Here is a 21,845-nt window from a genome sequence, read left to right as displayed (position 1 = left end):
CTTGATTTTCGTGTTAATTAATGTGGTTTTTCTCTCCCAAGCACAACAAGCCAACCCTCTTCCTCCTCATTGGTTGATTAATGTTGGGAATGCAAGCTAACCTTCTCACTCCCGCATGCACACAAGGGATATTAATGTCCTCGGGTGCTAGTACGAGGCAAACGCCATCAATTTTGCCTCAATTAATGTTAGTGGCCTTGTATAGTTGCAAATTGTAATTTTGATAGTGGCCTTGTATACAACGTATAACATATATTTTATGTGTGAAAATCATGGTCAATTATGACCCAGAATAAAAGGGAGACTAGTTAATGTGGAGTCACTTTCTTAATTGAAGGGTAAATTGATTTTGATTTTGATCCAGTCAGAGCGCGCTGGCCCTCTCGTCCAATCCTAAATCGCTGCCGCACGCTCCTCTCCCTCTTCTCCATTGCACAACCACCTCCTCTCCTCTCCATCATCTCCATTCCAAAACCACCATCTCGCCTCTCCCTCTTCTCTATTGCAAGACCAACATCTCTCCTCCGTTTTCTAGACGCTTTGCTCCATGGCGCGGGCGCAATCCATGGACACAAAACTAGTATATTGTATACTATTTAAAAGTCGAGGGCGGGGCTTTTCCTGCGTGGTAGGCGGCAGGGCAGTTCCGCCTAGTTGGTTCGACAGAGACGCGAGAAGACGAGGGAGTAGGCTGCTACAAACGTAGGGCTGTGTGATTTGGCAGCGAGTTACTGCTGGACAGGTGGGGCCCCGTGATTTGACTTGCCATTATCATTTTAACTGTGGCGCTACGACCGGCGTGAGTCTCCCAGATTCCTGACCACCTCCATACAGGTGCCTCTCCCAATGCTCCACCATGTAGTAGAGGCTGGCTCTTGCATGAGAGCCCACTTCTCCACTTTTTCCTTGCCTCTCTTTCCTCCACATATGCAAAAATGCCATGTAAAGCACACTATTGTACTTACTTTTACTTGCTCCTACGGGTGCTTAAGCTTGCCACATAAGCATAAAGTCTGATGTGGCGAGTTAATCAAGAAGAGAGAGACTAGTTTGGTGACCCAAGGAAGAAATGGTGCTAAGCGTGTGTACCTAGGTGAAAAGACAATTTTGAGTCTATAGCTAATTAAATGAAGCAAACTTAGGGCGTGTTCGGAAGTCCTCCGCACTCCCTGCTCCGCGAACTCCATGTGAGAAGTTAGGCCGAACACTCCGTGCTTCCCGGAGCCAGTTTCGAGAAGCTGTACCGAGCCCTAGTGCAACTTGAACGAGTTTACGAAGCTGGGTTTTCGCAGCTTCACGAGCTTCTCGGAAATGCGTAGTTCACCCAAATTACGCGTCATGCCACCGCCAAGTGAGTCATGCACCAGTTCGTGCGATCCTGATTCTTTTTCTCGCTCGCGGTCCTCACAGTCGTTGGATTAGGCAGCGTGAACGCATCCTAACGGCGCTCACAGCGTTCCTTCAAACTGGGCCAGGCCCAGTGTCTCTCCTACTCTCCCCAAGCAGGCCTTAGGCCTCTTTTCCTATTAAGTTGGATGGGCTTTAGACTGGCCAAGCAGGCTGCCAGCCCGCCTAGCGTGGGGAGGAGCTGGGCGCGGTACCGAACGATCCTGGCTTCTCGCTTGAGCTGGAGCCCGGCGCGCAGCTGAGAAGCTGTGGAGTTGAGCGATGCGGAGGACTTCCGAACACACCCTTAGCAACACCATTTCATTGGAAGAGGTCACTCCTTGGCAAATGCAATAAATACACGCGCTTAGCACCGTTTCTTCCTTGAGTACGAAGAAAGAGATAGAGAGGAGTAAAAAAATACACTTATAGCCAACCTTGTTGTAGTATGAGTGACTACTAAGTGATGACTATGTATGACATGCCAACATTAGATAGCCTAACGCGCCGTGTTAAATCTCCAAGGGCGCGACCGCGCGAGCGACGCGATGGTCCTGGTAGGCGCGACCATGATACGGGCTGCTGGCAGCCCTTGGATCTGAGATCAAACGGTCGCATGCTAAGTTGCTGAAAATTTGCAGAATAACCCTCCAGGATAGGATATTCAACCATAGATCTAGAATCACGCCATGCAACCGTTCGATCTCAGATCCAAGGGCTCTCGGAAGCCCGTATCATGGGAGAATGGAAAGCCACTACCCTACCGTTCGCACGCTAGCAGTTCGCTCCTACTCGTCCCCGCACGTCATTCAATACTACGGCGGTTCGCTCCTAGTCATCCCGTCCATTCACATTACGGCAGTTCCACTAATCCTAACCCTCCTCCCAAATCCATGGCGTCCCAAATCTCCATGATCGGCGGTGAGTACAAGGTTAGAACCATCACCGGCGATGAGTTCGACGTCATCTACACCCGTTCTTCCGCGACGGTGAAAGGATGCCTTTCTCGCTTCACACGCATGTTCGAAGACTCAGATGATGAGTGGGTCGCTGGGCTAGATGTTGAGTACACCACAGTCCTGGGACGAGAGAAGGATCTAAAGGACGAAGAGAGGAAGAAGCCCGCCGTGATCCAGGTTTGCGTGCATGACTTATGCTTGGTCTACCACATATGCCATGCCGACGTTGAGTGCCAGGATTTTAAGGACTTCCTCGAGAGCAACCTAGTCAAATTCGTTACTGTAGACTTTGGTAACGATAAAGAAGTCCTGCATCGGATAGGCCTCGTTGTAGGCAACACCTTCGACCTCCAGAAGAATCGGCTGGTGTCCTCTCGTCAGCCTTCAATGCTGACCCTGGCAGGAGCCATGGTTCATCCTTCGTACGGTAAACTAGAGAAACCTCATTACACGTTTCATCGTCATGCATGGCAGCGGAATTTACTAGATATAGACCACATCCACTATGCTGCAATGGATGGCTACCTTTGCTTCAATATCTACAAGGGTTGGATGAAGAGCAACAGCCAAGTGTGCAGTTCAAGCAAAGAAGTATCGGCCAAGAGGAAGAGGGACAAGGACGAAGTCGAGGACGTGGACAAGGACTCCGAGTAAGGTGGCAGTGTCGTTGCTCATGGTGGTTCTAATGCAGTGTCTACCGGAATAGTTGCAAAGTTTAATTTCAGGTGTGCTTAATTTAATTTGAGGGGCGTGTTGTGCTGAGCCCCCAGTAGAACTATGTTATGTTTCTTCTTGTTACTTTAACTCTTTAGTACGTACATACTAGTATTTCTTACATTTCATCTTTTAGTTGGTATAGTACTACCACTCGTTTCTTCATATTATATACGTACAATATATATGGCCAACATCATATAGCCAGCAGTTTAGTTGTCAAAGAATTTCAGGGTGCTTAGTTTTGTTAAAGAATTCCAGGATGCTTAGAGGGTGCTTGGATCCAAGGGACTTATTTTAGTCTAACTAAAAATAGTCTCTTTAAGAGGCTAAAGTTCCAAGCACACCTGACTAAAGAGGGGCTAAAACTAGTCTTGAGACTAAATTTTTTTAGTCAGGGGTACCCCTACTAAAATGTGGATTAGTCCTCTCTCTACTCATTAAACTCCTCTCCTTTAACACAGGTGAGTTCTGGATTGGAGGGTTTGGAGGATAATAAATGCTCATTAACTTGATTTTAGCCTTTTTAGTATTTGGATCCAAGCATGGGTAAGGCTAGCATGTTTTAGTCCCACTACTTTTAGTCATGGGACTAAAACGTATCCAAGCACCCTCTTAGTTTTATTTGAGGGGTGGGTTGTGCTGGACAACATTATTGTGACTAGCCTTTTTAATAGTACTATTTGCATAATTTGGCAACGAGCGCTCTCTATATGTACCACCTTTTTTTAATTTCAAGTTTTTCCCCATGGCGCAATCCATCGATACTACTGCTGTACAAAAGTATACATTTTTTAAAAGGCTAGAGGGCGGGGCAGTCTAGCTTGGTCGGTTTCACGAGAGGTGAGGACCTTTGTGATTTGACGGCTCATTACTACTGGAAGGCGGGGCCTTGTGATTTGACTGCTCGTATAAATGCGCCGATGACCTGATCGAGGAGGAGCAAAGAGCCATGCGGTATACTCAAGTTTTCCACTGGAGTAGTACTGCGACGAAGGAGCATGAAACACGGCAGCCAAGTGCCATATGGCGATAAAAAATGATCTAATTTGCTAGTCATCTCATTGTTAGCATTGTTCTATTCATTCCCTCAAAAAAAAGTGTTCTATTCATGCGTCGCAGAGAACGTGACACGTGCGGCGAAACACCCGAAGGAAAAGATGAAACACAGGAGCAAAAGAAGAAGGAAGATTATCACCCCAAATGATCTAATTCGCCGCGGAGTCGTAACTACTTCTTCATCGCCTCCACGACCTCCATCTCCTTGCGCATCTCCTCCGCCATCTTCATCATTGTGTCCATGACGCGGCATTTCTCGACGCGAGCCTTAATCATCTGTTCCACGGCCATATTACGTACCTTGACAGCAGCCGGGTGCTCGATGCGGAGCTTCGCCAACTCTTCCTTCTGTTCCATGGCGAGGGCATGCAGCATCTTCATCGAGGAACTACTATTCTCATGCAGCTTCTTCCAGCCGGCGTTCTTCTCCTTCAACAGGTCGATCTCGTGGCAGAGCTTCGCATTGTCCTCCCGAAGTCGCAGGATTTCGCTGGTCGCCTTCTTCTCTGAGGCAATGCTCTTCTTCAGCAGCATCACCAAGCCGGCGGTCAACTCCCCCTGCTGATTGAGCTCAGCGGGCATGTCGTCGAGGCTCTCCTTGAAAGTGCATTATATCGACTAGAGGGGAGGGGTGAATAGGCGATTTTTATGAAAGTCTTCAAAACGTGGAAGTTATGAAGACAAACGATAGAAATAAACCTATTACCCTGCAGCGGAAGGTAGACTACACTAGGCAAGCCATAGTCAAGTATTCAATAGAGTGAAAGCACAATGACTAATAGCAGCAATGTAGTAAGGATCGGGTTGGAAGATATTGTGAAGCCACACAGAACACGCAGTCACTCAGTGAAGACAAAAGATAGTGCGAACATACAATGACTTCACAAGGAGTAACAGTAAGTAAAGGGAAGGGAAGATGAAACCAGTGACTCGCTGAAGACAATGATTTGTTGGACCAGTTCCAGTTGCTGTGACAACTATACGTCTGGTTAGGGCGGCTAGGTATTTAAACCTTAGGACACACAGTCCCGGACACCCAGTCCTGAACACGCAGCTCAGGACACCTATTCCTCACCGTATTACCCTTGAGCTAAGGTCACACAGACCTCGCCCAATCACTCTGGTAAGTCTTCAAGGTAGACTCCCAAACCTTCACAGACTTCGTTCACCGGCAATCCACAATGTCTCTTGGATGCTCAGAACGCGATGCCTAACCGGCTGGAGGATGCACAGTCCTCAAGTGTAATAAGTCTTCAGATCACACAGACAAGAAGACTTAAGTGATGCCTAATTCTCTTTGGCTCTGGGTGGTTAGGGCTTTATCCTCGCAAGGAATTCTCTCTCAAAGGCTTCGAGGTGGGTTGCTCTCAAACGACAAAAGCTGTACTCTGAATCTGAGCAGCCAACCGTTTATGGTTGTAGGGGGTGGGCTATTTATAGCCACTTGGCAACCCGACTTGATTTGTCCGAAATGACCCTGGGTCACTAAGGAACTGACACGTGTTCCAACGGTCAGATTTCAAACTCACACGGCAACTTTACTTGGGCTTCAAGCAAAGCTGACTTGCCCGACTCTGGACAAGATTCGCTCTCAAAGTCTTCACTCGAAGACATAGGTTTTGTTTAAGCATCACTTCAGTCATTCTGACTGGTTCTCTTGGACCCCACTTAACAGTACGGTGGTTCCTATGAATCAACACAGAAGAAAGAGAACTACGAAAGATCTAAGTCTTCGAGCTCCATAGGCTTCATGTGGTGTCTTCTCTTGTCATAGTCTTCAATGTGAATATCTTCATATACCACCTTTGACTTCAATGTCTTCATACATTTTTAGGGGTCATCTCTGGTAGGAAAACCGAATCAATGAGGGACTTCTACCTGTGTTATCCTGCAATTCTCACAAACACATTAGTCCCTCAACTAGGTTTGTCGTCAATACTCCAAAACCAACTAGGGGTGGCACTAGATGCACTTACAATCTCCCCCTTTTTGGTGATTGATCACAAACTAGTTGAAGTTTTCAACGGGGAATATAATCTGTGAAATTGTAAAGGATAAGGAATTGTCTTCATAAGTTGCAAGGGCTCCCCCTGAAGATGTGCATATAAGTAATTTGCTTTTGGAATGCAAATGCACATGGCAGGTTGTACTTGTGGAGATCCACTTCAACTTATGATGACAATCCACTATGCATGTGAAAGTATATGAAGATAATGACATGCATAATGGAAAATGGACGTTTGCAGAATGATCTAAGTGCGGAATTTATCGTCGCACATGCGGAATTTATCATCGCAACACAAGGTGGCAAATAAGTAGCAGACGACCATCGAGTTTAAGTGTTACAACTCAAAGAACCAAATGTAGCAAAACGAGAGTTGTAAGCACAAAGCAAAATATAAAGCACCCGCCCATATGGACCCGCTTGAAGACTATCAACCTCATATGCTTATCCCCCTTTTGTTAGTAAGGACCAAAAAGGTTTGAAGACATAGAGCATCTACTCGTTCCCATGAGGAGTAGGTGAAGCAGCAGGGTCGTTGGTTGTGTTCAAGCGGAGGTGTGGAGTCAAACTTGAATCGCTCAGTGAAGCCATCCTCTTGAAGATCATCTTCAGAACACATCAGTGTTAGCCCTTTCCATGTGCGGCGAGAGGTTTCATGGGCAACAAAAGCATTCTTGGTGGCAAGATTGCGAATGCGATTAACATCCACCAAGAGGCTTTGCATCTGACGCTTCAGCCAGTCATGATGCCTATCCTGTTTCTGATGAAGAGCCACAAGAAGCTCTCGGTCGTTGAGAACACGAGTGCGCTTCTTGGGTCGTGGAGCAGTTGTACTGTCAGTGGCTTCAGTGAGAGCAGGATGCGGTGCACGTGTAGTGCCAGCCAAAGGATACACACGAGTTACGGCTTCAACGCCTTCAACGTTCTGAGTGAAACTTTGATGCTCTGCATTCTGAAGACTGAGAGGTTCCTTGGCAGGCTCAGTATAGATGGCTTCAATAGACATATCCATATCAGGCAAAAAGATCCGATGGTTGCGGGCCGAGGGCTGATATGAGATAGCGGAGTGAAGTTTGATCAGCTGCATCACCCAAGGGGCGTAGAACTTCAAACCAAACATATCAGAGCCAGATGCAGCAAGTTGGCGAATGAAGAAATCCTGTGTATTGAAGCATTTTCCATGAAGAATGTAGAAGACCAAAGTCTTCATTGCACCTTCCAGCTTGGCATGGGGAGAATGTCCTTTGATTGGCCAGAGAGTTCGCCTTATGATGTGATAAATGGTTCTTGGCAGATACTCAAGGTCTTCAATGAAGAACTCCGTGGGATAAGCAACATCTTGGGGCAATGGCTTCATCATACTGAGCATCTGACTCATATTAGGTTCAGTCTTCTGAAAGATGCTCTCAATAGCTTCACTATGAAGCTGACAGCCATGCTCGTAGGGATCGCCAGGAGTGGGCAAACCAGTGAGCTCAATGATGTCAAAGGCTTTGGCTTCGTGATGAACGTTTCCTGTCATCCACTCCAGGACCCAAGTCTTCGGATCTCTGCTATACCCGCGGATGTGAAGTGTGGTATAGAATTGGAGCAGCAACTCTTCATTCCAATGCTCTTGGTCAGTGACGAACGGCAGCAGTCCAACCTCTTTGAAGCAATCCAGAGCTTCTTCCAGATAGGGCAGACTAGCTATTGCTTCAATGTCAAGGCGCTTGCGTGGGAAGATGCGACCTTGGTTGTAAAGAACACATGAGTAATAGCTTCGCTACGGATAACTCCAGAACCGATCAGATGATATTCTTTCCCTGGAGTAGGGGTTCCTGGAGCTGTTGAAGAATGTGTTGTCTGCTCTGAAGCCATTGATATTGAAGGAGCCAGGTGCTGATGCTGGACCTAGGAACCTTGGCAATCTTGGGATTGGCTTCTGTACCTGAGGCATGTGCTCAACATGATAGTCGAATTGGGGACCGGCAGCAGACGCAGGAACAGAAGCAGCGGGATCAGTGGCTTCGCTGACTTCTGGTGCTTTTTTTGGTGAGGGCTCCACATTTGCTTCAGCCATGACAGCATCAGTGGCTTCAGTGGTGTTGGTGGTGGCGGCCGTAAGGTTTTCAACCTCCACTTGACGAGCTGGAGGGTCGCTTACGATCACGTTCTCCTCGAGAACTGCTTCTTGGTGGGACAGGGGAGTAGCAGCTTGTGGTACTTCTTCTTCATCGGCTGATGCAGCCGGAATGTCTTCAGCAATTTTAGCTTCAGACGCAGAGACTTGAGGCCTTGGACCTTTGCGAAGCCTGCGCAACGCGGGCGACGCCTGTGGAGTTTGTGTTGGCTGGGCCTCAGAGTCTTCTTCCTCTTGTGGGCGGTCCTCCCATGAAGCATACTGTTGGTGCTCTAGCTGAGGAAGGGCTGCATCATCTTCAACATGGTCATGGTGACCAATGTCCTCAGCAGCAAGGGGATCAGTTGCTGGAAAGTCTTCAGCTTCATGAGCCTCTGTGAAAGCAGGCTCATGGATAGTCAGTTGACGTTCTTGTGGATCGGTGTCGGGGTGAACCATGGAAATGGGTTCAATAATCAAGGGCTTTGTGGGAGCAGCCCGTTCCTTCTTGGTCATTCTTTTCTTCTTGGCGGGGGCAGTAGCAGAGGCTTCAGGATGTTTTCTCTTCCTTGCTTCAGCCTCAGCAGTCCTGGTCTTCTTCAGTTCTGAAGAGGTTGACCTGGCCTTTGGCTTCGGGCCAGTCATGCTAGTTGGGAAGACAAGGGGATCTGCCTCCTGCCGTGGTGCTTCAGGTTCAGCCATAGCGGGCTTCTTCTGCTTCTTGGCAGCCATCTTGGGGTCGATGCCAGGACGCCCAAGGGCCTTGCGTTTCTCAGCATCATTGTAGGCTTGCACACACCTATCAGCCAGGACCTTCATGCGCTCACGAGAACCCTGAGCTTCTGCACGTTTCTTTAGAAAGGCTTCCTTGAGCTCGTGCAGCATAATCTTGAAATTCTTCACGTCTTGCACGCTGAGCTTGGCCATATGCTTCTTGAACTGAGATTTCTCAAAGTCAATCTTCTGCTTCAGTTCAACAATGCACTGGGCGATAGCTAACTTTGAAGCAATGGCGCCATGGAAGGCGACACTGAGGCCAATGGGTAGTTGGAGATCGTCGAAGCTGATGTTTGGCGTGTCAAACCATTCATCAATGAAGTTGTGAATGATTGTTACATCAAAGAGAGTCAGATCATTGAAGATTTCTGCTTCTTCTTTGCTCTTGATGAGTTGCTCAAGAGCGTCATCTGCAAGATCTTCATCACTTGACAGATCAATGGCATCATTGCGCAGAATGGCAGCAGCTGTTAGCTCTTGGCCGGTGTGTGTCAGAGGCATCTTGACCTTCTGGGGCTTGGAGATGCGTGATAAATCTTCGGACTACACACTGTCTTCAGGAGGTGCAGTTGCCAGTGGCTTCGCCCGTGAGATTTTTGGTGAAGGGGCAGGCTTTGAAGCTTTAGGCTTCTTCAACTTCTTTGGCTTCGGTGCTGCAGGCGCTTCATCTGATTCAGCGTCAGCTGCAGGCTCATTCACTGCAGTCCCTTGAACCAAGATATGGGTGATGAGGCCTTCAAGGTTGTAGAAAGGACCGACGACATTGGGTTCTACATCTCGTGTGCCATCAACCCTTGGAGCTGAGGGACCAGGGTTGAAGTCTAGTCCCAATGTCTTCTTGTTTTGCTTCGCTGAGTTCTGGGCAAACTGGAAGTTGCGCTTGAACAGAATGTCGTCACGACACCATAGTAGTGACGATGGGTGTGCATCAACAGGCTGTGGCCCACGGACCATGCAGGGATAGAAGCCTTGTTTAATGGCTTCATCTCTAGACCTGGGTTGAAGATTCTTGTATAGGATGTCTCCCCACGGTCTCTTGATGGCATTTTTCTCAGCATATTCCTGGGTTACAAATCGGTATTTGAACCATTGTTCTGCCCAATATCTTTGAATCCATTGGATTCGGGTCTTGCGCTGATTGTAATCCTCTTCAGGATCTGTCTTGTACAGTTCTGAGAGGTCATCTGGCAGATCTCTAGATGTTTCTCCACGACGCTTTCTGCCACCCTTCCTTGCTGATTTCTCTGAAGCCATGAACTTTAAACTGAAAGGCTTCAACACATTCAAAGGCTTCAAAGATTTTCGCTTGCTGGACAAACAGGAACTTGCTTCGGGAGAATTTATATGATGCTGTAAGAATTCTGCAAATGAATGCAGACTATGAGAACCAAGGGATTCTCCCACGGACATGTACCTGTGACAGCATTAAGGTGCGAGGGAAGGGGAAGAGGTCATATGCATTCTCAGAAGATTTTGAATATAAATCAGTTTAGAAGACATTGACCTCATTGTGCGAAGACATTCACTCATAGATAAGGAGTTGGTTCCAGATTTGTACGAATCCAGAGATCAGTACAAGTGAGGAATCTAACTACTTTGTGAAGCATAAGTGAATATACTAGGCATGTTATGAGATGTAGTATGAGAGAGATCTAACTTGTGTGAATAGAAACTGCTTGTGGTAGAAAGTGACAAAGCCATAGGATCAACGGTGCCGTAAAAAGGAAGTTTTATTTACCACACTAAGAACTGCTAGACGGAGTGGAAGATGAGGCCGAGCAGTTCGATCTTCCGTGCCCTAACTTGGCGACGGAGGACACCTACCGCGACGGCGGAGAGGACGATGTCCGCGGTCGGCGTGAAGACGGCGTCGGAGAGGTTGCGGCAGCGAAGTGCTTCGTCACCGGCGTCGTCGAGGGTTAGCGGTGGCGCTAGGGTTCGTGCGAGAGTGGAAGAAGAGATAATGACTGCCGTGAAGTGTGTATTTATAGGTACAGGGGCGGCACTGCGTTATTACACAGGTGCCCCTGGCGATTCGCATCTGAGGAACACGTGGCCATCATGCAGAATTTTGGGGTTTGTTCCACGTCCCACGCACGCCTGGATTGTCGGGTGGTCGTTCCTACTTCTCCGGGTTTCATGTGGAGGAATGAGCATTGAAAGTGGACTTAAGGTTTGTCTTTGTATCTTCTGCTGACAAGGATGCAGAGAAGACATTCGACAGTTTCAATAGAATGCATATGATTTGGAGAGATAGAGTTTGAGATAGATAGCATAGAGAGGTTAGGGTCCGGTCACATTCACTTAGTCCAAAAGATTCAACAAGAAGACATAGCTATAAGTGAATGATGTAGAGGATAGAACACTAGTATATATATATAATCAACATAGTGAAGATAATCATGAAGACATGTTGAGATTGAAGCCAAACCAAATGTGAAGACATAGCAAGGTAACGCCATGAGTGAAACACTTCAAAATAGAACATTTAGTGGTGGCGTTACCCACCGTATAGGAAGTATTAGACCCAGACACGGCACACAATTATTGTGGCGCTCCGAAGTCAAATTCCACATTAATGTATTCACACTTAGAATGTATGTCTTCATTGATTGAAGATATACTTTACTTCGTGTGTTGCACATCTAAGTCATCAATATGCATAAGGGTTAGGATGTGTGCCTGATCATAGGACATTTGAGGATTCCAGGATATTTAGCTCACACCGTAACTTGCAAAATCTCTTCTCATCCAAGGGCTTGGTGAAGATATCTGCCAATTGCTCTTCAGTGTTGACGTGTATGATATCAATATCTTCCTTCACAACATGATCTCTGAGAAAGTGATGACGAATTTCAATGTGCTTTGTCTTCGAGTGCTGAACTGGGTTGTTGGCAATCTTGATGGCGCTTTCGTTGTCGCAGTAGAGTGGCACTTGCTTTACATGAATGCCATAATCCTTGAGCATTTGCTTCATCCATAGAAGCTGAGCGCGGCAAGATCCAGCAGCAATGTATTCAGATTCAGCAGTGGAGAGAGATACACAGTTCTGCTTCTTTGAAGACCATCATACAAGTGATCGTCCCAGAAAGTGACATGTGCCTGATGTAGACTTGCGATCAACTTTGTCACCAGCATAATCAGCATCCGAGAATCCAACCAGATCAAACTCTGAGCCCTTTGGATACCATAATCCTAGAGTTGGGGTGTGAGCCAAATATTGAAGAATTCGCTTCACAGCTAAGTGATGTGACTCCTTTGGTGCCGCTTGGAATCGAGCACACATGCAAACACTAAGCATAATATCTGGCCTAGATGCACATAGATAAAGTAAAGAACCAATCATGGAGCGGTATACCTTTTGATCGAACTCTTTACCATTGTCGTCAGGACCCAGATGATGCTTGGCTGGCATTGGCGTCGTGAAGCCTTTGCAGTCTTGCATACCGAACTTCTTCAGGCAATCTTTGAGATACTTCTCTTGAGATATGAAGATGCTGTTGTGTTGCTGTCGTATTTGAAGACCGAGAAAGAACTTCAGCTCTCCCATCATAGACATTTGATATTGCTCTTGCATCATATATCCAAACTCTTCACTGTACTTCTGATTGGTGCAGCCGAAGATAATGTCATCCACATATATTTGGCACACAAACAGTTCACCATCATATGTCTTCGTGAAGAGAGTGGGGTTGAGAGAACCAGGTATGAAGCCTTTGCTCTTCAGCAAGTATTTGAGTGTGTCATACCAGGCCCGAGGAGCTTGTTTGAGGCCATACAGTGCCTTGTTGAGCTTGTATACCATGTCAGGATGTTTTGGATCTTCAAAGCCAGGAGGTTGTGCAACATACACTTCTTCTTCAATCTTGCCATTAAGGAAGGCGCTCTTCACATCCATTTGATAAAGAAGTATGTTGTGATGATTTGCATAGGCCAGCAGTATGCGTATGGCTTCAAGTCTAGCCACAGGAGCAAATGTTTCATCGAAGTCAATGCCTTCCACTTGAGTATATCCTTGAGCAACGAGACGAGCTTTGTTTCTGACAACTTGACCATGCTCATATTGCTTGTTGCAGTATATCCATTTGGTGCCTATTATGTTGTGCTTCCGAGGATCGGGACGCTTGACGAGTTCCCATACATTATTCAGCTCAAACTATTGAAGCTCGTCTTGCATAGCTTGAATCCATTCAGGTTCCATGAAGGCTTCTTCAACTTTCTTGGGTTCTGTTATTAAGACGAATGCGAAGTGCCCACAGAAATTTGCCAGCTGAGTTGCCCTTGAACGAGTGAGTGGACCGGGTGCATTGATGCTATCAATTATTCTTTCAATCTGCACTTCATTGGCAAAGCGAGGATGTACAGGGCGAAGATTTTGCTCTTGCTGATCATTGTCGTTGTTAGAAGGAATGTCTTCAGGCTGAGCATTGTCTTCATGTTGATCAGGTGCAGAGATGATAAGTTCTTCTTCAGGATGAGCTTCAGAAGGTATAATTTCTCCAGTTCCCATTAGCTTGATTGATTCACTGGATGGAACTTCATCTAGCACATTTGGCAGTTGCTCTCTTTGTAAACCGTTGGTCTCATCGAACCGCACATCCACTGTTTCAACCACTTTGTAATGAAAGAGATTGAAGACTCTGTAGGAGTGCGAATCCTTTCCATATCCAAGCATAAAACCCTCATGTGCTTTTGGCGCAAACTTTGAGGTGTGATGTGGGTCCTTGATCCAGCACCTGGTGCCAAATCCTCTGAAGTAACTGACATTTGGCTTCTTGCCAGTAAGGAGCTCATAAGATGTCTTGTTCAGAAGCTTGTGAAGATAAACACGATTGATTGTATGGCATGCAGTATCAATGGCTTCAGGCCAGAATTTTCTTGGAGTCTTGGATTCATCTAGCATCGTTCTGACCATCTCAATGAGTGTTCTGTTCTTGCGTTCGACGACCCCATTCTGCTGTGGCGTGTACGGGGCTAAGAATTCATGTGTGATGCCCAAGGTATCAAGATATGTATCAAGGCCAGTGTTCTTGAATTCAGTGCCATTGTCACTTCTGATATGCTTCATCTTGGCGCCATAGTTGTTCATTGCTCGATTGGCGAAGCGTCTGAAGACATCCTGCACTTCAGTCTTGTAAAGGATTATGTGCACCCAAGTATATCTAGAATAATCATCAACAATGACAAAGCCATAGAGACAAGCAGTAGTAGTAAGAGTTGAGTAATGAGTGGGACCGAAAAGATCCATGTGAAGCAGTTCGAAGGGTCGAGTAGTGTTCATGATTGTCTTCGAGGGATGTTTGGCCCTCGTCATCTTTCCTGCCTCACACGCACCGCATAAGTGATCTTTCTTGAACTTGACGCCCTCGATGCCTATGACATGCTTCTTATTTGCCAGGGTATGGAGGTTCCTCATGCCAGCATGCCGAAGCCTCCGATGCCAGAGCCAACATTCTGAAGCTTTTGCTAGAAGACATACGGCAAGCTGTGGTCCTGCTGAGAAATCTACCACGTACAAATCATCTTTTCGATACCCTTCAAATACTAGAGACTTGTCAGATTCCATTAGAACAAGGCAACGATATTTTCCAAATATTACGATCATGTTTAAATCGCAAAGCATTGAGACAGACATTAAGTTGAAGCCAAGGGATTCAACAAGCATGACTTTATCCATGTGTAGATCCCTTGAGATTGCAACTCTACCTAGACCCAATACCTTACTTTTACAGACATTAAGTTGAGTCCATAAGAAGGCTTCTTTTGCCGGTCATGTGATTTGTACACCCACTATCAATAATCCGTTCTGAAGACGCCGGTGTCGTACCCTATAATGCAGTTAGGGGGATAGGCTTCACGAAGAGCATTGTGAAGCAAAAACATTTGACGAACCAGTGGATTATGAAAGCTTAGATCCAGATTAGGACTAATAGGGAGATTAGCAAGCGATTCAGGAATGAAGTACATAGTAAGACCATTCGGGCATTTGATCTTGCGCCCTACAAGATGTTTAAGGTCCCCAGCAATAGCGTCAGACGATTTTGGTTTTCTGCTGGACACCTTTCCCTGCAAAAGAGAGTTAAGCTTTCTTAGCCACCCACATCTTCAAGGGTGGCTTAGAAGCAATAAGTCTATGTGCAGCATCTGAGAACTTTGGCTTTGGAGCCCTAGCAAACAGTCTTGCTGGCGGACAATAGTACTCATAAGAATAAGCAGAATAGTTCTTGGTCTTATGAACATGGCGGTTTGATGAACCGCTCTCATATTCATATGCCTGAGTATGGTTTCCCTGCAAAACATTTGCGTTAGTGCGACTCAGGTGAGTCCTCTGTCTGTATGAAGCCTTTGGACCGTATGAAGCCTTTGGTCTGAGGTTTGTCTTCTTCACGTGAGGTGTCATGATGACATTCACAGGAAGATTCTCCAAACACCTTTTCGGAACCCAGATCTTCTTCATAGGCGGTCCATTCCTGCAGTTAGTACCATTGTACCTGGCAAACACTTCACCATTTTGATTCTTAAATAGTTTATAGTTTGCATCAAAGGATTCATCAATGACAATGGGGTTAGCACAAGTGAACCCAAATAGAGTGGATGGATCTGCTGAAAATTCCTTTGCAGCAACCCATGTGGTTTTGGGGTACTGCTCAGGTTTCCAGTAAGAGCCATCAACATTCATTTTCCTTACGAACCCAACACCCTCTTTCCTCGGGTTTCGGTTCAAAATCTGCTTTTTGAGGACATCACATAGTGTCTGATGCCCTTTAAGACTTTTGTACATCCCTGTTTCAAGCAATGTCTTCAACCTAGCATTCTCATCAGCAATAGCAGTGGAATCCTCAGCAGAGGGATTAGTTCCCACATCAACAGTTGAAGATATTGCAACAGTAGCAGCAGTAGAACATTCAGCAACAGTAGTAGCATTATCACGCTCAATGCATTTAAGACATGGTGGTTCAAATCCTTCCTGAGCGGAGCTGATCTGTTCGGCGCGAAGTGACTCGTTTTCCTTTTGAAGATCTTCATGAGCCGCTCTCAATTTCTCAAGATCTTGCTTCCTTTGAAGATAATCATAGGACAGCTTTTCATGAGTTGTTGAGAGAGTTTCATGACGACTTTCAAGTTCCTCATACTTAACGTGGAGATTTTTTATGTCTTCAATTAAGGATTCAGATCGAGTCATTTCAGCACCTAACAGATCATCGCTTCTGTCTAACAGTTTTTGAATATGTTCCATAGATTTCTATTGTTCAGTTGCAATTTTAGCAAGTGTTTTATAGCTGGGTTTTGAACCACAATCAGAGTCATCGTCACTAGATGTTTGATAGTGAGTAGTGCGTGTGTTTACCTTGGCACCGCGTGCCATGAAGCAGTAGGTAGAAGCGGAGCAGTCCTTGTCATTTGCATCGGTGTCGGTGACGAAGTCATTGTCTTCAGTGTTGAAGATGGACTTGGCAACGTATGCTGTAGCCAGACTTGCGACGCCTGAATCGGACTCCTCCTCAGACTCCACCTCCGCCTCCTCAGAAGCGGACTCCTCCTCTGAATCCATTTCCTTGCCAACAAACGCACGTGCCTTGCCAGATGAGCTCTTCTTGTGTGATGAAGACTTTGAGGAAGACTTGGAAGAAGACTTTGAGTATTTCTTCTTCTTCTTGTCGTCAGAGTCATATTCCTTGCTCTTCTTCTTCTTTTTGTTCTCATTGTCCCACTGTGGACACTCAGAGATGAATTGGCCAGGTTTCTTGCACTTGTGACATGTTTTCTTCTTGTAGTCGTGAGCAGAAGCTTCATCATTCCTTGAGCTTGATCGGGAAGACTTTCTGAAACCTTTCTTCTTGGTGAATTTTTGGAACTTCTTCACAAGCATAGCAAGTTCCCTTCCAATGTCTTCAGGATCATCCAGTCTGCTGTCAGATTCTTCTTCAGATGAGGAGACAGCTTTTGCCTTCCAAGCACAAGTTCGCCCATAGTTTGGACCGTAGATATCTCTTTTCTCAGAAAGATGAAACTCATGTGTGTTGAGCCTCTCAAGTATGTCAGACGGATCGAGTATCTTGAAATCAGGACGTTCTTGAATCATCAGGGCTAGGGTGTCAAACGAACTATCAAGTGATCTCAGTAGTGTCTTGACGACTTCATGTTTGGTGATCTCAGTAGCGCCGAGGGATTGAAGCTCATTTGTGATGTCAGTGAGTCGGTCAAATGTGAGCTGGACATTATCATTGTTATTTCGCTTGAAGCGGTTGAAGAGGTTGCGAAGGACACTGATTCTCTGATCTCTCTGGGTTGAGACGCCTTCAGTGACCTTGGAGAGCCAGTCCCAGACCAGCTCAGATGTTTCCAAAGCACTCACACGGCCATACTGTCCTTTGGTCAGATGACCACAGATGATATTCTTGACAGTAGAGTCCAGTTGAACGAACTTCTTGACATCAGCAGCAGTGACACCTTCTCCAGCCTTGGGAACGCCGTTCTTGACGACATACCATAGGTCAACGTCAATGGCTTCAAGATACATGCGCATCTTATTCTTCCAGTAGGGATATTCAGTTCCATCGAAGACGGGGCACGCAGCGGAGACTTTAATTATCCCTGCAGTCGACATAGCTAAAACTCCAGGTGGTTAAACCGAATCACACAGAACAAGGGAGCACCTTGCTCTGATACCAATTGAAAGTGCGTTATATCGACTAGAGGGGGGGTGAATAGGCGATTTTTATGAAAGTCTTCAAAACGTGGAAGTTATGAAGACAAACGATAGAAATAAACCTATTACCCTGCAGCGGAAGGTAGACTACACTAGGCAAGCCATAGTCAAGTATTCAATAGAGTGAAAGCACAATGACTAATAGCAGCAATTTAGTAAGGATCAGGTAGGAAGATATTGTGAAGCCACACAGAACACGCAGTCACTCAGTGAAGACAAAAGATAGTGCGAACATACAATGACTTCACAAGGAGTAACAGTAAGTAAAGGGAAGGGAAGATGAAACCAGTGACTCGCTGAAGACAATGATTTGTTGGACCAGTTCCAGTTGCTGTGACAACTATACGTATGGTTAGGGCGGCTAGGTATTTAAACCTTAGGACACACAGTCCCGGACACCCAGTCCTGAACACGCAGCTCAGGACACCCAGTCCTCACCGTATTCCCCTTGAGCTAAGGTCACACAGACCTCGCCCAATCACTCTGGTAAGTCTTCAAGGTAGACTCCCAAACCTTCACAGACTTCGTTCACCGGCAATCCACAATGTCTCTTGGATGCTCAGAACGCGATGCCTAACCGGCTGGAGGATGCACAGTCCTCAAGTGTAATAAGTCTTCAGATCACACAGACAAGAAGACTTAAGTGATGCCTAATTCTCTTTGGCTCTGGGTGGTTAGGGCTTTATCCTCGCAAGGAATTCTCTCTCAAAGGCTTCGAGGTGGGTTGCTCTCAAACGACAAAAGGCGTACTCTGAATCTGAGCAGCCAACCGTTTATGGTTGTAGGGGGTGGGCTATTTATAGCCACTTGGCAACCCGACCTGATTTGTCTGAAATGACCCTGGGTCACTAAGGAACTGACACGTGTTCCAACGGTCAGATTTCAAACTCACACGGCAACTTTACTCGGGCTTCAAGCAAAGCTGACTTTCCCGACTGTGGACAAGATTCGCTCTCAAAGTCTTCACTCGAAGACATAGGTTTTGTTTAAGCATCACTTCAGTCATTCTGACTGGTTCTCTTGGACCCCACTTAACAGTACGGTGGTTCCTATGACTCAACACAGAAGAAAGAGAACTACGAAAGATCTAAGTCTTCGAGCTCCATAGGCTTCATGTGGTGTCTTCTCTTGTCATAGTCTTCAATGTGAATATCTTCATATACCACCTTTGACTTCAATGTCTTCATACATTTTTAGGGGTCATCTCTGTCAGGAAAACCGAATCAATGAGGGACTTCTACCTGTGTTATCCTGCAATTCTCACAAACACATTAGTCCCTCAACTAGGTTTGTCGTCAATACTCCAAAACCAACTAGGGGTGGCACTAGATGCACTTACACTCCTTCAGGACCATCAAGCCTTGGATGAACTCCTTCAGCTTATGGAGCTGATCGGGCATGTCATCGAGGGATAATGACTCCAGCTCCGCCGGCTCGGCATGTTCGCCTCCGCGGCTAGGGCGCTCCTGGGAGCCATTGCCTGCCTGTGAGAGATCTTTCGAGGTCTCTGCGTGGCGGCGAGCCCTCTCTTTTTTGCCGCAGGCTTGGTTGTCGCTCCCTTGTTATGAGTAGTTCTCGACCTAGAGCTCTGCTCACCAGCCATGGCAACGACGGACGAAGAAGAAGCACTTATGAGGAGGAAAGGTAGAGTGATTTTCGGTTAGGTAGTTCCCCTTTTATAACCTAAGTACTAGCACTAGTACTAATACCTGCATAGTGGGAACACGTTCAGGTTTGGTACGTACTACTAGTAGGTGTGAGCAGGCTTTCGAATGTGATGAGAACGAGGTAAAGATTAATTGATGGTTTTGGTTTCGAGGCCCGAAACGGCTCCCGATGAGTTTAGCGGAACATACATTTCAAGTACTACACTGCTCAAATGCGTAAATATTATGTTACTGTCAAAAATTGGCACAAAATACGAAGGAGACCAATGGATGTACTACTAGCAACCCACGATTTAACTACTCGCATGCGCACAGTGGAGTAATAATGTCTTTCTTCCGCCCTCACGTCCACTCAATTTGCATGCGCTGTATTAATTGACCATCAATGAAGTGAACGACTTTACACGCGTCAAATTATCACATGGGGTGGATCTTGGTACAAAATTGTGTCCGCCCGTGTACCCGCGTGTGCGTGCGAGGAATGAGTGTGTGCATGGCGTGCGTGCACATCTTCGCTTCGTGCATGTACCACCAGTATGGCTCAGGGAGGACGAGTACATTCTTCTGGAACCAGCAGCACGTCACTGTGATCAATCCACGCAAGGAGGTCGTGACAACGCCTACACATGTGCCACATGGCTTCATGAACTATAAGAGAGACACTGTGTAGCGTGCCATTGGTATTCTAATTTACGTGTTTTGCACATACTCGAAGTACTAGTAAGGTACATGTGCATTGCACGCATCAGATTGTGCAACCAAATTATGAATAAATACCACACTATAGCATGTAAGCTCTGAGTCATATATGCCTGATGTAGCCCTTCATTTAATTCTTATAGTTCATCTCAATCAAAATCAATCAGTTTTTATAAAAAAAGCTAAGAACGCGGGAATAGGAAAAACATGGGATTATAGTGGAATGTCGTCTTGAATCCTACAGGATTGTACGAGTGTTTGATTGTGCATAGAAAAAATGCAGAATTCTTTCAAAGAGGTTTGAGTGGATGGGATGTTTCCTATGAAATCTAGTGCAAATGAATCATATGGAAAAATTCCTATGGTTTACAATCCTACAAATCAAACAACCAAGATAGGAAAAATTCCTAATGATTAGAATCCTCCAAAATTCCTTCGAGAATCCTTTGAATCAAAGAAGCCCTTAATCTATTTTATGATTCATGGAATTGTGCGTTATAAAGCATAAAGTAAAAACAAATAATGGCAATTCAACTAGAAAAAAGTTTGGGCAGTTATGATACGGAAGATTCTAGAACAAAAGAGAACCACTGTTGTTTTGAGGTTTGTGCATTATGCTTAAGTTCAACCATGGAGTCTGCTAGATTGTACATGTGGCAAAATCCGGTGGGGGGCTAGAAGATGGTGCGAGGGGCTGAGTGGAGGGAGACTATGAAGGAATGCACAAGTGCGAGATCGATATTTAGAGAGAGGGGGCGAACACGTGCGCTGATGCGCGCAGTGGCGGAGCCATGAAAAATAAATGAGCTAGGGGGCCAAGCATTGCTAATCCTTTACGAGGAGGGTCAATTCATGAACTTAAACCATTTTTAGCAGCAATTGTCTAATGATCACATTCATATTAGCCTTGATATATAGTGATGTTAGGGGGAGGGGGCAGGGCCCTTACTGCCCCCTGTCTTCGCCATTGTGCACGCGTCTGAGAGATGAAGCGGAAGGCATGGATGATGAGAGGGGGGCGTTGGATACATAATTAATGCGGGTGTATTAGCTATATATGTTAATCCTACATAGAGAGGTATAGATTGATCGATGTGGACGTGGGAAAGAGGGTGAGACCTCACTGGATATATTGATTGATCGGTTTGTGTGGAAAACTATGAAAGACCTAGCTATATACACACATACATAGAGGAACATCGATCGTTGCGCATGCACGCGTGAGAGATAAAGAATGCCCGATATGATGGAGAGGGGGATGTGTGTTGGTGTGTGCCTTCATGGGAGACCGACCTGAAGAAAAAGATTGCATGCGTGCGATGGATAATGCCGACTGGTAGTGTGTGTGTATGCATGCATGAGAGAAAGTTAGTGGTACAATTATAAAGAGAAGACTACTGTGTGGGTGTAAAAGAATAGCTGAATAGGTGAGGTCACAATCAATGTAAAGTTGAATTCAAATATTTGAATAAGAGATCCTGATGTTTGAAACCCATCCATGCATGAATATAACGGAGATCTGCACGGTGTGGTTTGGAAACGAGCATGTTGTAATGTATACACATTGAACAAGGTTAGACTGATTTGAATTTGAGATACCGATGGTAGACATCATTTGGCCATGTCGCATCCGTGCATGGACACACTATTCTAATTGGAGATGATGGGCGGCTTTTGCATCACATATCTATATCTATACCCCTATATATATATTATATTTTATAATTTTTTTATTGTGTGCGGGTAAATTTAACTTTGAAAGATGGTC

Source organism: Triticum urartu, chromosome 5 (assembly GCF_003073215.2).
Source record: "Triticum urartu cultivar G1812 chromosome 5, Tu2.1, whole genome shotgun sequence".
NCBI classification, from domain to species: domain Eukaryota; kingdom Viridiplantae; phylum Streptophyta; class Magnoliopsida; order Poales; family Poaceae; genus Triticum; species Triticum urartu.
Note: the sequence above shows the minus strand (reverse complement) of the source record.